This window comes from Phyllostomus discolor, chromosome X (assembly GCF_004126475.2).
Source record: "Phyllostomus discolor isolate MPI-MPIP mPhyDis1 chromosome X, mPhyDis1.pri.v3, whole genome shotgun sequence".
Classification (NCBI taxonomy): domain Eukaryota; kingdom Metazoa; phylum Chordata; class Mammalia; order Chiroptera; family Phyllostomidae; genus Phyllostomus; species Phyllostomus discolor.
In genome coordinates this window covers 45,354,676-45,369,883 of record NC_050198.1, presented here as the reverse complement: position 1 = coordinate 45,369,883, position 15,208 = coordinate 45,354,676, and the positions used below count along the sequence as shown (strand labels likewise).

Sequence of the window (15,208 nt, the reverse complement as noted above, 5' to 3'; positions counted from 1 at the left end):
CTTATCTATAGTTTCTGAAACAAAAGCTTAACATACACATTACTTGCTAGACTTATAACTTTTTACCTTAAGCTAAAATTTTCCAAGTCTTGAGTCCCCTCTCATTCTCCACCATTAGTATTAAACTATCTCATTTGTATGAGATCACAACTTAGCATTCGTCTGTCCAGTGCGGGGGGGGGGGGGGTAGGAATACACCTAATTGCAGACTTACATAAGGAGGCACATTATATGCAACAATAAGCTATGATACTGAAGAAAATGACAAGGATAAAAACAATAAATGCCTCTCAAAGACCAGGTATACTAAGCAGCCAGGAGGTTAGGTTAGACAAGTCAATGCCAAAGAATCTTCCTCTCTGTTTTACATTAGACATTACATTATTTACTTGCTTTACTTTTTGTTATATTGTGACAGGACACAGCTGAGCAGTAGCTATTATTAAGTAGGAGCTGACCAGCAGCTGTTCCCAGACAGCAGCCTTTCCCCGATAAGCAGGTGTCTCAAGGCCAAAACACTAACCTTTGCTTCTGCTTCTGTATGCTTGCTTTTAGCAGTTGTTCCTCCCTCCCTTTTTGCCTTGTAACAAGCATATAAAAGCAACTCTGTTACAGGGTGCAGCCAAGAGGGGGGCCCCAAATAGGCATTTGAAATGGGGTCCAGAACTTAAGGTGTCCAGGAGATTTTGGGATGCCCCCCTCCGCCCCCCGCCCAGGGTGTGGGTTGGGGGAAGGGCCATTGAGAGCTGTTTAGCATAGCAACAGCCTTGCAGCTAAGCTCTGGTGTGGTTGTTTGGCATATCTATAACCTTTGACTGGTTGCATAGATATGTTAAGTAGCTGTGATCAGCTCTAAGCCAGGGGAATGGAAGTAACTTCCCCACCCAGAAGTAACTGGGGGGGCGGGTCCCCTGAGTTACAGTGCCTGCGTGAGAGCTCAGAGAGGATTGGCTCCAGGACATGGGGCCACACCTGCCCAGACTCAGGATGGCAGCCCAGTAAAGCTGGAAGGATACGAGTTCTGGCATGTGAAGCCGAGTGTGGGAGGAGTTGGAAATGAGGCTGCAGAGGAAGATTGGCCACGGGGATTTAAAACCCAGATTTGGTGGCCATTGAAGGGGAGAACCATGCTGCTTTAGAAGGGAGAACCATGTGCAGCCCTGAGGAGAACCATGTGCAGCCCTGAGAGGAGGAGAGCCATGCACAGCCCTGAGGGGAGAACCATGCGTCTTTAGCAGAGTGGAGACTCCCACATCCCAGAGAGAGGGAACCACGCGGCAGCCCTGGAGGAGAGAACCACGCGGCCTAGCAGAGTGGGGACCCCCACAGCTTTAGAAAGGGGAACCACCACCTGGTTTTAGCAGAGATCCTGGTGACTCAGCCGAGGGTGCCGGGAACCCAGGGAGGTCTCCCAGTTGAGAGGGAGTACTAACTGGGAGGAACCAGAGGACTGACTACCTAAGCCATGGACTTCTATTTCCTTTCCTGAGATACAGTACTCTGGACTATGCAAAGGGGGAAGGAAGGAATGACTGTGTGTTTGTGGGTGTTTTAAGGGACTTTGGGATTTTGGTGACGACATTAGGTCACTACTTTAAGTTAGTATAGCATTAAATAAACATTTCCTTTCCTTTTCACGAATCTCTGGCATTGAGAGATGTCTTTCCTCTGGTGGCGGACATAATGGACCCGGGGCCTTCTTTCAATAATAGTATATCATCCCAGGCCCCCCTTGTTGTGTGTTCTGTAACAACTCCAGCTTGAGCTCATTGCTCAAAATTTGGGATTCCCCTCTGAGCCCGCGCATAATAAAGGATCGTGCTCCACCATCTCCCCCGCGTGTGAGCTATTTCTGCAACATTTTGGTTACCTGGCTGGGAAAGACTCACTCGAGCAGGCATTTTGCCTCCGGTGAAGGCGACTGGTGGGGGGGGGTCGGCGGGGGAGCCCTGCCTCAAGGGAAGGAACACGTGCCTCGGTTGTTTCGGGCTTCCCGGGGCGGAGACTCCTGTGCCACATCCCTGACCACTCTAAGACCTGGGCGGAGGGGGAGAGACAAACCAGAACTGTTGGGGGCGCCAGTCGAAATAGGTAAGTGCCCTGGGGACCGGACCCGAGACCAGAGAGAGGCTGATCACCTCTCAACTGGAAAAATTCAGGAGTCTGGGCCAAGGCTCAGACCATAGGACTCCTACTCGGGGGAGGAAAAGTTGTAAACTCTGTGTGACTGTGTGTGTGAATGTATCTGTGACTCCACGAGCCGGCCAGGCTTACGGAGTCTGATTGGGTCCTCACCTGCGGTGGGCATGCAAAAGATCCCCTTTTCCTTTGTTTGTCTGTGCCAATTGGGAGAATTCATCATGGGGGTGGGGTCCACCACAGTACTATATTGCATGTATGTTGGAGATCGGACAGCAAGCCATGTGGGTATGCCGCCATTTTGCGTAAAATGGAGGATGAGCCACATGAATGCCCCACCATGGAGGGTGGAGTGTGCATGGTTGTCGTCATTTTGGATGACGGGTCACGTGAGAGCCCCACCATCTTGGAACTGGGCAAGGTGCCAGGCTAAGGGCTTTCTTCAGATTATAGGCTGTATGCTGCTGCTGTGTGGGCACTGCATCAGTCTGGTTCTCTGTGTAACTGGTTCTGATAAGAATGGCTCTGGTTCTGAAGGATGTGAACTGAGATTCAAGGGTAAATATCTGACCTGTAGGGTGTTTGCAGGGTCTGAGCTTCAGGAAACTGCAGGATGTCCCTGAAAATCTAGGGAATTTTAGTGGACGGTACCTGCAGTGTCAGGAACTTTCAGCTGCCACATGCTGAGTTTAAGTATAATCCTTCCCAGAGTGGGAAAGGAACCAGAATTAAAAGAGAATGATGGTTAAATCTGAATAAATAAAATTATGTATAAAGAATGTAAAGTTTTAAACCTGGAGTAAAGGAAACCTCAACTGTTTGTTTTCTGGTTTTGTGGGAAAAGAGCAAATTTCTCACATTGGTGTTGTTTCTGATCAAAAACCCTCTCTACTTAAAGATCTGTTTAAGGTTGCCTGTAACTGGTCAGGGAGAATGCCTTTGCCACTCGTGACCCGGGAAGGGTCATTTGGGGCTGATGAGTGTTTCAGCCAGAGGCAAAGAAGCATGTCTCTGCTAAAAGGCCGGGCCTGAAGGAGCATGTCTCTGCAAGGCACTGATGAACACATTGGTGCAAGAGAATGCCCCTACCTGTGTATTGTTCTGGAACTCTGTGTTTTGGATTTCTTCATATATATATATGAAGAAAGTCTGTGGGACACTGCAAAGATAAATGGAAAAATAAAAGTTTTAGGAAGGAATTATGTGGTGTTAGTTACTAATAGAAGGTATAAGGCATGGAGAAACAATCTTGATAGATATCAGAAGGAATATGAAAGAAAAAAAATCAAGGGTTTGTAAATGTTGCAGAAAATCTGTGGAAGTAAAAGTTTTAAAAATCCTAGTAAATATCAGAAGGAAAAGTATTTTCCTTCACGCTTTGTATTTTTTTCTCTACCTGATCCCTCCAGAATTTGGCATTCTGAAGGAGTGAGTGAAGACATAAAGTTTCTTTACATAAAACCAATAAGACCAGTCATTAATAGTGGTTTTGTTAACCAAGACTTTGACTGGAATGTGACGTCTGAAGGAGGCATGTATGGGTTCTGGTCATCACCAGAAAGCCCTGAGGAACTGGGATTGACTTGTGAAGCTAGTGTAAGCCCACAAGAAATGCCTGGTACTTTGGTTGGTTGTGCAGTTCATGGCAGTCTTTCCAGGGAAGGAACGGAGGTTGCTTTTATGAAAAATGGCCAAAAAGGAACCTGTGGGAACAATGGAAGCTTCATGGATCTGCATGAAACAACTGGTACAGGCAAAGTCAGATGGCAGATGTGTGGCTCTGCTTCTGTGCCCTGAGGGGTGGACTGAGAAGTCAATCTAAATGTTCCCTGTGTGAGTTCCAGCAAAGCAGACATAAGTGACCCAGGCTGCTCTTGGTGTGTTTATTCAAACAAACAGTCAAAATGAAAAGCGGAACTCAAAGTAGTCCCTTTAATAACAGTAAGGGTAATCTTAAGGAGAAGAATTGTAGTTCAAGGAAAATCATAGTGCTCAGTATTGGACACCAGAATTGATGCAGCTAACTGTCTTGAATGCATCTTTTCATTAGAAAGTTGAAACTGGTTTTGTAATATCATCAAAGATGTACAGTTTACAGGTATGGAAGACCTGTCAAATTGCCATTGCTGAATGTCATTGCAGGGAAGACCTCACAACTGAATATCTTCCCAAAAGACAGTCCCACAGGCACAGAGACTGGTTTGGGGACTATTGTGTGAATCAACCTGTGTGTTCTTCTGTTTTCATAGGACGTATGCCTATGACTTCATTACCTGAGTAATTGGTTGAAATATAGGCCTCACTTAAGGAACCCATTCTTCATCATCACCCCCTGAAACTCAATGGTTTGGCTGAACTGAGTGGTTGGGTTAGTAAGCAGTTTGGGCGATCTGTGGGCTTCACTTTAAAACTGATTTTCCCTTTTCTGTCTTGATGGCTTGGACAGGAACGGTTCAGATATCTGAAAAGAGGGAAATCCTAATATATTCCCCTCAGCCCAAGTAAAGTATAATGGACCACAAGAGTTTTGGGTAGGTGTAGCATGCCTTATACACCTTCTTCCACATAAGCCATTCTTTACCTAAGCCCCTGCCTTTGTCATTTAGTGGCTATAATTTAATTGTGTCTTCCAACTCTTTCCAAATCTGTCACCTCCAGAATATGACCAGGATGCCAACACTCCAGTAATGCCAGCCTTTGGACACCGAGCCTGCAACTTCCTGGTGACAGCCAACTATGATTCTGTAAGGTCCTTCCCCTTACAGGAAGGACTCCCTCCATGCTGCAGCCCCCCCCCCTTCAGGGTACCCCAGATCCATGGGTAGGTAGAACAACATCCATTTCCAGATGGAAGCAGTTACAAGAAGATGAGACCTTCATCCATTGTCCTTTAAAAAAAATTAAAGTGGGTGTATATCTGAAATGAGGGATTATTACAGGGTGCAGCCAAGAGAGGAGACCCCAAATGGGCATTTAAAATGGGGTCCAGAACTCAAGGCGTCCAGGAGATTTTAAGATATCTTCACCCCTTCCCCCACAGGTGTGAGTTGGGGAGGGACACACAGAAACAGAATATGCAGGGCTGTTTTGTACAGCAACAGCTTTACAGCTAATCTATGGCATGGTCATTTGACATACCTATAGCCTTTGGCTGGTCACTTAGATGTGATGAATAGCTGTGGCCATGCTCTGGGCCAGGGAGATAAAGAAAGACTCCCCCGCTCAAGACGTGACTGGGAGGCAGGTCCCCCAAGTTGCAGTACCTGTGTGGGAGCTTGGAGAAGATTGGCTCCATAACATGGGGCCACACCTGCCCAGACCCATTATGGCAGCCGAACGGGAGCAGGTACCGGCCTGTCCAGGATCTGTGGGCTGTCTATGAAGCAGCCGTCACCCGCCACCTGGTGGTCCCGAACCCGTACACCCTCCTGAGCCAGCTTCCCCCAGCAATGTGGTTTACCTGCCTTGATCTGAAGGATGCCTTCTCCTGCATTCCTGTGGCACCTTCCAGCCAACCCATTTTTGCCTTTGAATGGAAAGATCCGCACACAGTGGTCAAGACTCAGTTGACCTGGACTAAACTGCCCCAGGGGTTTAAGAACTCCCCAACCTTATTTGGGGAAGTGCTAGCAGGAGACCTGAAGCCCCTTGCTAAGGGGGGCTGACGATTCTGACGATTCTGCAGTACATGGACGACCTCCTCCTGGTGGCCCATCCCAGGAACGGTACTAGAGGGAACACACATGTTGCTAAAGCACCTGGCTGAATCAAGGAAAGAATACCAGAAGCACATCCCGAACACACTCCTACTCTTCACATCGAGTTGCAGAGGGCACGCACTGTGTATCTGAAGTGCCCCCACAGCTGTCCGAGCAATCCTCTGTCATGGCCCTTCACGGTGCTCCATCGGTTTCGCCTGCCCCAGTGGCCTGCAAGCTCCCTTGGGGCTCTGGCAGTGTTGCCAGTGCAATGCTCAGCAACCAGGCTTGTCAGAAGTACTCACAGTATGATCAGGGGCGTAGACGGAAAATGGAACCTTAGCTAAATTCTACCAGGAAACAGGACTGCCCTGGACAGACTTGCTGCTGCTAGCATTGCCTAGGTTGCAGGAGTCATCCCTTGGATACACTACAGCCGTGCAAAAACAGCAGCAGATCCTGAGGACCCAAGGACTAGGCCTGCACCTAAAATACCCATGCTGAGGCACGGGAGGATGCCAGCCAGTAAAGAAGACACCAAGGAATGGACCATTGTTCTGCAGGGTATCTGATTTTAATTGGCACCTTCTCAGGAGCATTAGGAATTGGACTACTGCCTGTGATCCCTGCAGAATGGAATCCCGCGGAGCGGATCACCCTAGGAATAGTTTATCTCTGTTTGGTCTCTGCATTTGGGTTTATTGTATGCTTCGTTTAACAAATGTGGCTCCTGTCTCAGCCCCAGCCTGCAAATGTAATACCCCCGGGCATAGGATTATGCTCAGTGGTAGAGTAGTCTCTTACTATCTCCCAAGGTCAGCTTTCAGCTCCTCTACTGACATGCCATCGGGTTGCGTTCAGCCACAGCAATCCCTCTGCACTTGGGGAGGGAAGGTATACCGGACTGGAGTGATATCCAGGACCATAGGCTACCAGACGCGGAAGTGTCAGGCATATGGGACCCTGCATCCTCCGGACCTTGGTCCAACACCTGAGGCCACAGTGACTCGTAGGGCAGCCGTCAAAGTGTTAGCCTTCCAGCAATACCAACACCAGTATCAGCAATTGCAACTCTCCCAAGGAGAGTGACCTCAGCCATATAGCCAGGAATATAGTGATGCTAAAGGGATAAAACACCTTATAGCATCAAAGAGGGGAATGTGACAGGACATAGCTGAGCAGCAGCTATTCTTAAGTAGGAGCTGACCAGCAGCTGTTCCCAGATAGCAGCCTTTCCCCGATAAGCAGTTGTCTCAAAGCCAAAACACTAACCTTTGCTTCTGCTTCTGTATGCTTGCTTTTAGCAGTTGTTCCCCCCTCCCTTTTTGCCTTGTAACAAGCATAAAAGCAACTCCAGCTTGAGCTCATTGCTCAGAATTTGGGATTCCCCTCTGAGCCCGCACGTAATAAAGGATCATGCTCCTCCATCTCCCCCGTGTGTGAGCTATTTCTGCAACAATATGAGCTGTGAACTATCAGTTAAAACAGCAGAGTCCTTTTAAGTTTTTCACATCCATGATTATGCTTACAAGAAGGCACTCTATAGCTACACAATTATCCAGTACTGCTTTTCTGACTTGTCTTAGTTCTTGACTAATGGCACTGATAGTTTGCAAGGTGGCATTCAAAACTTTTGCCACAGTGCAGGCTAATCTGCTCATTTCTACATTAAATAAGTTACTATGGTTGGCATTACAAATATAATTAGGGACACATATTCATCAGGACTAAAAGGTGTAAGTGACTGATATAATCAGGTGTAAGGGAGAAATCCTGTTGAACCTGGGTTAAGTGGGGCTTCTGAGGCATAAACACTGTCAGTCTTTCCAGAGAGCATGGTCCCCTAGAGCTGTTTGCTGGAACATAGGAATAGACATTTTACATATCAGAAACCATCCTGTTGGCAGTTTAACAGGAGCATAAGCATAAGATACATCAGTGGTAGTGGTGCAATTCATCTTCACACATGCTGAGAACACAAGACAGTTTTAGTACAGTTGACACAAGTTGCACACTCTCTTGCTGGGGTGCATTAGTGACCTTTAAGGAAAACATTGCCCTGTCCTTTATAGTTACCACTGGTCCCCAATTATAAATATCAGAGTAGGTCATTTTCTTTTCAATATCATCAAACACCGTATAACTTATAAGGCTTTCTAAAGGAGTACAGACACTTATAAGACATGAAGTGAAACTTTTTTCAACAAGTTCCTCCTGCAAAGTAAATGTTAGAAATATTCATAACAATTTTGCTAAACACACCTAAATATTTTTTAGTGGAATAAGTTGTCTATAACAAGGCTTTAAACAGGAGGTAAAGAAAATAACATAAGTCACTGTTTTTCAAAGATGCCTTTCAGATCTTCTTCCAGTGCTTTTTTTTTTTTTTTTTTTTATTCTGGTGTGATAAGGCCAAGGTTTTATTTACACCAGTTTCACCATGGTGGGGGTGGTGAGGAATATGTCCCAAGGTCTAGTCCACTTTCCTCCTAGTTGTGTTTTTGGAGATGCTGTCATCCAAATCTTGAGTAGCGTTTTGTCTGCAGGCTCAAAGGAATGCAGCAAACCTGTGGGAGAAAAGTCTCTAATACAGGCAAGGTCATTCGTCACAGCTAAGTTCTAACTTAAATGTTGTACATATTTTTTACCTTCAGTTTCTTTATCTACATACATATCTCTCACCCCAATTGTGACCTGAAATGGCTACCTGTACACAATTTTATAGGGACTCAACTGAATCCCACTACAAGGAGCCACCCTTATCGTGAGCAGGGCAATAGGTAAAGCTTGATCCCAATGAGGATGAGCTTCTTGACACAGCTTGGATATATTTTCTTCAAGGTATGGTTCATCTTCTCTATCTTCCCAGAAGCCTGAGGTTTCCATGCCATGTGGAGTCTCTGCTTGATTCCTAAAATTTACTAACCTCCTCTGTAATTTCTGAAACAAAGGCAGGTGCATTAACAATCTGGATGCTGTCAGGGTGGCCAAAGTGAGAGATTATTTCCTGTAGTAAAGTGTTCACTGTTTGTACAGATTTCTCTATTTTAGTAGGATCAGCTTCTATCCATCCTGGAAAAAGGTGTCAACAAAGACTAACAAATATTTCCACTGTCAGACCCTTGGCATCTGAGTAAAGTCTATTTGCCAGTCCTAAAATGGGCACTGTTTTTGGTATTGCTTTCTTTTTCCTTTGGTGGGGTTCTGTTTTGGGGTTGTTCTTCTGGCACATAACACATCTAGCAACTACTTTTTTGTGGCCTTAGAAATTCCAGGACCTGTGAGCCACAGTTTGACATAGGTGGTTAATGAGTCTTTTCCACAGTGTGTGACCTCATGCAAATGCTTTATGACTGGCTCTACTAAATGTTCAGGAAAACAGTATAGCTCCCTTCTTATTCTTTTTCTATTGGCTATCAGGGTCTTCTTCATTAAAACCCTATCTCTTAACATTTTCTAAGTCTGCAATTGAATGTTCAGGGTCAAATATTGACAAGTCCAGAACAAGTACCAAAGGCATTATAAATATTCCTTTAGCAGACTCTTTCATTGCCCATTCAGCCAGATTGCTTTCTCTAGCCACTTTAGTGGCCTCTTTCTGATGTCCTGGGCAGTACATAACTGCCACCTGTAAAGGTACCCAAACAACCTTTAATAATTTTAAAATTTCTGCTGCATGCTTAATCTCTTTTTTATTTGGAGGTTAACAGTTCTTTGTCTTCCCAGATGAAACCATGTGCATGCAAAGTCAGGAAAGCTTACCTTGAGTTGATACACACATTCACTCTTTCCATGAGACAATTCCAGTACCCTTGTCAATGCAGTCAGTTCAGCTTTCTGAACAGTTTCCTGGTGCAAGGCCTTGGTCTCCATGACTCCTTGAAGAGTCACAATTGCATCTCCAGCCTCTCTGCTTCCTTTGTCCATATAACTGCTTCTATCTGTATAGAGAATCCAGTCTGCTTCTTCTAAAGGATGGTTCCATATATCAATTCTGCCAGAATACACTTCATCAGTTATTGCAGCACAGTCATGTATTAGTGCAGCCAAGCCAGGACCTGGGAGAAGAAAGGCAGTAATTACTTTACATACAGTTTTGAGGGAGACATTGGGATTGTCAAGAAGAAAGGGCTTGGTACCTGCCCATTCTTTCAGCAGTCAGCCACATATTTCTCTTTTGCTCTAGCAGGCTCAACACTTGCTGGGAGACATAACTGGCATAGGCTGTCCCAAGGCAAACTTTTTCAGCTTCCTCCAAGAGCTCGCAGATGGCTGCCACTCGCAAGCAGGCTGGCCATCCCTGGACAGTGTGATTTAATTTCCTTGACAATTATGCGATGGACTGCAAATGTCACTAAGCATTTGGGTGAGGAATTCTAGGGCAACACCCTGACTCTCACACACATATCATTGAAAGGGCTTCAGTAGGTTTGAAAGCCCCAAGGCTGGTGCTGAAGCCAGGTGTACTTTCAGGGACTCAAAAGCCTGAGTTCACTCCTTTGTCCATTCTAAAGGGCTATATTCTGGTCCTTTCAGAGCCTCACACAGTGGATTAGCAGTGATCCCAGAGTTTGGAACTCAAATGCAGCAGTCACTTGCCGTCCCCAGGAATCTCCTTAACTGTTTCCTGGTGTTGGGAGGGGTCCTCTTTGGACTTTTGCTGCACGGCCTGCACCATGGTCAGACTTTTCTGTTCAGGGATGCCTTTTCCCATTCCCTCAAGGAGGCATCTCTTATAATGCTCTAAGAAAGAAAGACCATCCCCATTAGGGTCCCAGTTGGGTTCAGTTACAGGTATTGTCCTGGGAAAGCCCAGAGTCCCTGGATTTTCTTGGTATAACCTCTGAGCCTCTTTATTTGCCTTATCCAACACCAGCCTCTGCTCATCCCCCTTACTGAAGCAAAAAATTCAATAAGGCTCCTATGTCTGCCCAACTGAGATGATAAGTGGCAAAAACTGACACAACCAAATCAGTCATTTTAGCAGGGTTGTGTCCATAAGAAGGGTTTGAGCTTTTCCAATTTAACGGATCCAAGGTAGAAAACAGAGTAGGTGCCCAATAACATGTAGCAGGCTGGTCTTCTAGCCTTACTCTCACTGAAAGTCTCCAAAAAGCATACTGCCCTGCCTTGGTAGGAACTTTTCCTCCACCAAATCTGGTTCCTTGACCAATTCAAGACAGTGATGCCAATTCAGGCACACTTTCCCCATTTCGCTCATGGGAGTGGATACCTTGGGGCTGTGGGAACTCTGACCACCTTGCAGCTGGTCATAATATCTAGATCTCCCTGACCCCTCTCCTCTGAGCTTCTGTCTTTCACATGTATATTCCCTTTTCTCTGAGCCATTAACTTATTTTCCTCTTTTTTTCCTTTGTAACTCTGCATCCATCTTTATCATGTAAATCCAAAAACTTCTAGACAAGGTAATTTGTCCTACTTCCCTGATTTTTGACAAAACAACTCTAGTTACAGTATAATACAGTAATTTAAAGGCCCATTCAGTGACCAGTGCTCTCCTGAGTCTAAGTTATACTGGACACAAACAGAACAGTACTACAACAAAACAACAAACACTTTCCGTATACACTCATAAGTCGATGAATTAGAATAGGTCCAAAAGGCCGTTTCATGGAATGGAGGCATTTCCCCACTATTCTACCAGACAGAACTCCACAGAGCCCCAAACAGAGGGTACCCAAAACAGACATCCTTATGGACACAGACAGAGCTCCAACAGAAAGTACCCCAAACAGAACAAATGACCTAAGTTGTGACCTGGGATTTCAACCTAAACCAGAAAGTGCAGGGATTCAATCCAGTGTGATATGAACAACAAGAGGTGCTGGGAACAAGGCAGGGAAAATCCCCAAGTGAAATCACTTGGCAGCTGCTTGGGATTCTCTGACTCCGACCCCACAGGGCCTCTCGGTCCAGGCAGCCAATGGGACTCCCCACCAAATACCCAGACTTACCAGAGAGTCCCAAAGTCTGTCCCGGTGAAGTCGCCAAAATATGTAACCGGAAAAGGCACCAGTGTTTCGGCTGCCTGTCACTACCAAATCCAATAAGCCATGACAGTGATGGAATCTTTTATGGGCACTTTATGCAGATGACCAGTGATCTGAGAAGATAGCAGGTTCATACCCTAACAAACTATCTTCCCCTTCTCTTTCCTGGTCAGATCTTTTATAAAGGGGTGGGGGAGGACAAACAAGGTGCACTGAGGGCTTTGAGATTCAGAAGCTGCAACATTCCTGCCCTGGGCAGTTAGCTGATCCCAAGGGGGGGGGCAGTGCTTATCTACTCCCCCTGGAACAAAGGTTCAGATGTCCCCAGGTGGTAATCTCTAGCCAGTGCCCCAGGAGGCCCATTGCTTTTCCCAGAAGCCAGGATGGGCCTTATCTATAGTTTCTGAAACAAAAGCTTAACATACACATTACTTGCTAGACTCATAACTTTTTACCTTAAGCTAAAATTTTCCAAGTCTTGAGACCCCTATCATGGGGACCTGCACATAAGTACGGATACACTTACTTATGCATATCAGCAGAAACTTAGGCGAAAGAAAGGTAGAAATCCAGGGTTGCTGATGCTGTGACTGTGCAAACTTAGGCACCTTCATAAGCTTACTATATAGGGTAAGAACATAAACCCTGAGCTAGACTGGCTGAGTCCAAGTGTCAACTTCACCAGCTAAGAGCTCTGTGACTTTGGAGAAGTTGCTTAACTCCTGAATGCCTCAGGTTCCTCATAAACTTAAATGAAGATTGAGTTAATATATGTAAATACTTAGAGCTGTGCTGGGGCTCAGAAACTGCTTTATAAATGTCTGAAGAGTAAAAATAGAATCCTCTCTAAATTCACAGCTTCCCCCTTTACAAGATATTATGTACCTCCCATGGATTTCACAAATGATTTCTCTGTGGGATGCAAATGCGATGCTTTCCTTTTTTTTTTCCAATCTTCATCTGAGCATATGTCCATTGATTTTACAGAAAGGTGAAGGAGAGAGAGAGAGAGAGAGAGAGAGAGAGAGAGAGAGAGGGAGAGAGACTGATCACTTGCCTCCTGTACGTCGCCCAGTTGGAGATATAACCAACAACCTGGATATGTGCCCTGACTGGGAATTGAATGTGGAATATTTTGGTGCACATTACAACATTCCAACTAACTGAGCAACCTAGCCAGGGCTGTAAAATGTAATGTTTTTGATAGCATTTTACCCACAATAAAACTTCTTTCAAAATTGCAGTCAATCCTCTCAAATCCTACTGCTACTTTATCAACTAAGTAAATGTAATAATAGTCTAAATCCTTTCTTGTCATTTCAGCACTCTTCACAACCTGCTCACCAGCAGAAGTTTCCATCTCAAGAAACCACTTTCTTTGCTCATCCATAAGAAGCAATTTCTCATCTGTTAAAATTTTATCATAAGATTGTAGCAATTCAGTTTCCACTTCCAATTTTAGTTCTCTTGCTGTTTTCACTACCTCTGCAGTTATTTCTTCCACTGAAGTCTTGGTCCCTCAAAATCATCCATGATAGTTGGGATCAACTTTTTTTATTGAATTTATTGGGATAACACTGAATAACAAAATTATACAGGTTTCAGATGCACAATTCTACAACACATAACCTGTACACTGTATTGTGTGTTCATCACCCCAAGTTAAGTCACCATCCATCAACATTTATCCCCCCATACCCTCTCCACCTCCCCATACTCCCTCCTCCTGGCAATCACCATACTGTTCTCTATGTCCATGAATTCTTTCTCTGGCCTTTTTGCTCAATCTCTCTACCTCATCCAAAAGCCTCACATACCTCACAGGTCTCAGCCTGATATCTATCTACCTATGAATCTGTCTCTATTTTGTTTGCTAGTTCAGTTTGTTCATTAGACTCCAAACATTAGTGAAATCAAATGTTCTTAATGACATTCAGAAGGTTGTCAATTTACTTTGTGCAGATTCATCAGAGGAATCTCCGGCTATGGCAACTATAGCTTTGCAAATGTATTAAAAAAAATAAGACTTGAAAGTCAAAATTATTCCTTGATCCTTGGGCTGCAGATGGATGTTGTGTTAGCAGTCATGAAAATATTAATCTTGTTGGAAATCTCCATCAGAGCCTTTGGGTGACTAAGTGCATTGTCAATGGACATTAGTATTTTGAAAGAAGTCTCTATTTTTTTCCTGAGCAGTAGGTCTCAACAGTGAGCTTAAAATATTCAATAAACCATGTTATAAATAGATGTGCTATTATTCCATTTCCAGAGCACAGGTAGAGTGGATTTAGCATAATTTTAAGGGCTCTGTGATTTTTGGAATGGTAAATGAGCATTAGCCTCAACTTAAAATCATCAGCTGCATTAGGCCCTAATGAGAGTCAGTTTGTCCTCTGAAGCTTTCAAGCCAAACACTGACTTCTCTTCTCAAGCTGTAAAAGTGCTAGATGGCGTCTTCTTCCAGTATAAGGCTGTTAGATCCAAATTGAAAATCTGTTGTTAAGTGTAGTCACTTTCATTAATTACTTTAGCTAGATCTTCTGGATAATGTGCTGAAGCTTCTATGTCAACACTTGCTGCTTCACCTTGCACTTCTATGTTATGAAGATGGCTTCCATTCTTAAACCTTATAAATGAACTTCTGCTAGCTTCAAAATTTTCTTCTGTAGGTTCCTCACCTCTCTCAGCCTTCACAGAATTGAAGAAAGTTAGGATTTTGTTCCGGACTAGGCTTTCTCTTAAGGGAATATTTTGGGTGCTTTGACCTTCTATGTATATCATTAAAACTTTCTGCATATCAGCGATAAGGGCTGTTTTACTTTCTCATCATTTGTGTGTTTGTTGGCATGGCACTTTTAATTTATCTAAAGAACTTTTCCCTGTCATTTACAATTAGATAACTGGTTGTCAGGAGATTTTTGGCCTTTCTCAGCTTCCTCACTAAGCTTAATTATTTATAGCTTTTGATTTAAAGTGAGAGGTATATCACTTTTCCTTTCAAGTGAACACTTAGAGATCATTTTAGGGTTGTTTTGGCCTAATTTCAATATCAATTTGTCTCATAGATAAAGGCACCTGAGGAAGTGGACAGAGATGGAGGAATGGCTGTCATTGGAGTAGTCAGCAAACACACATTAACTGATTAAGTTTGCTGCTATATATGAGTGTTGTTGGTGGTTCCCCAAGATAATTACAAGAGTATCATCAAAGATTACTGATTACAGGTCACTGTAAAAGATATAATATTAATGAAAAAGTTTGAAAGATTTCAGGAGTTACCAAAACATTACACAGACACACAAAATGAGCCAAGTACTACTGGGAAAATGGCACTGATATATTTGTTCAATGCAGAGCTGC

The 15,208-nt window shown here is 44.3% G+C and overlaps 1 long non-coding RNA gene and 1 pseudogene across 1 annotated transcript; both read right to left on the bottom strand.

Annotated features, from left to right (window-relative positions):
* Positions 1–8,266: 8,266 nt before the first annotated feature.
* Positions 8,267–9,690, bottom strand: LOC118498379. The gene is made up of 2 exons (XR_004900881.1): positions 9,600–9,690; positions 8,267–8,404 (listed from the first exon to the last, which is right to left on the bottom strand). It is a non-coding gene; the product is annotated as an uncharacterized LOC118498379 (long non-coding RNA).
* A 4,169-nt stretch (positions 9,691–13,859) lies between these two features.
* LOC118498390 lies at positions 13,860–14,868 on the bottom strand (annotated as a pseudogene).
* Positions 14,869–15,208: the final 340 nt, after the last annotated feature.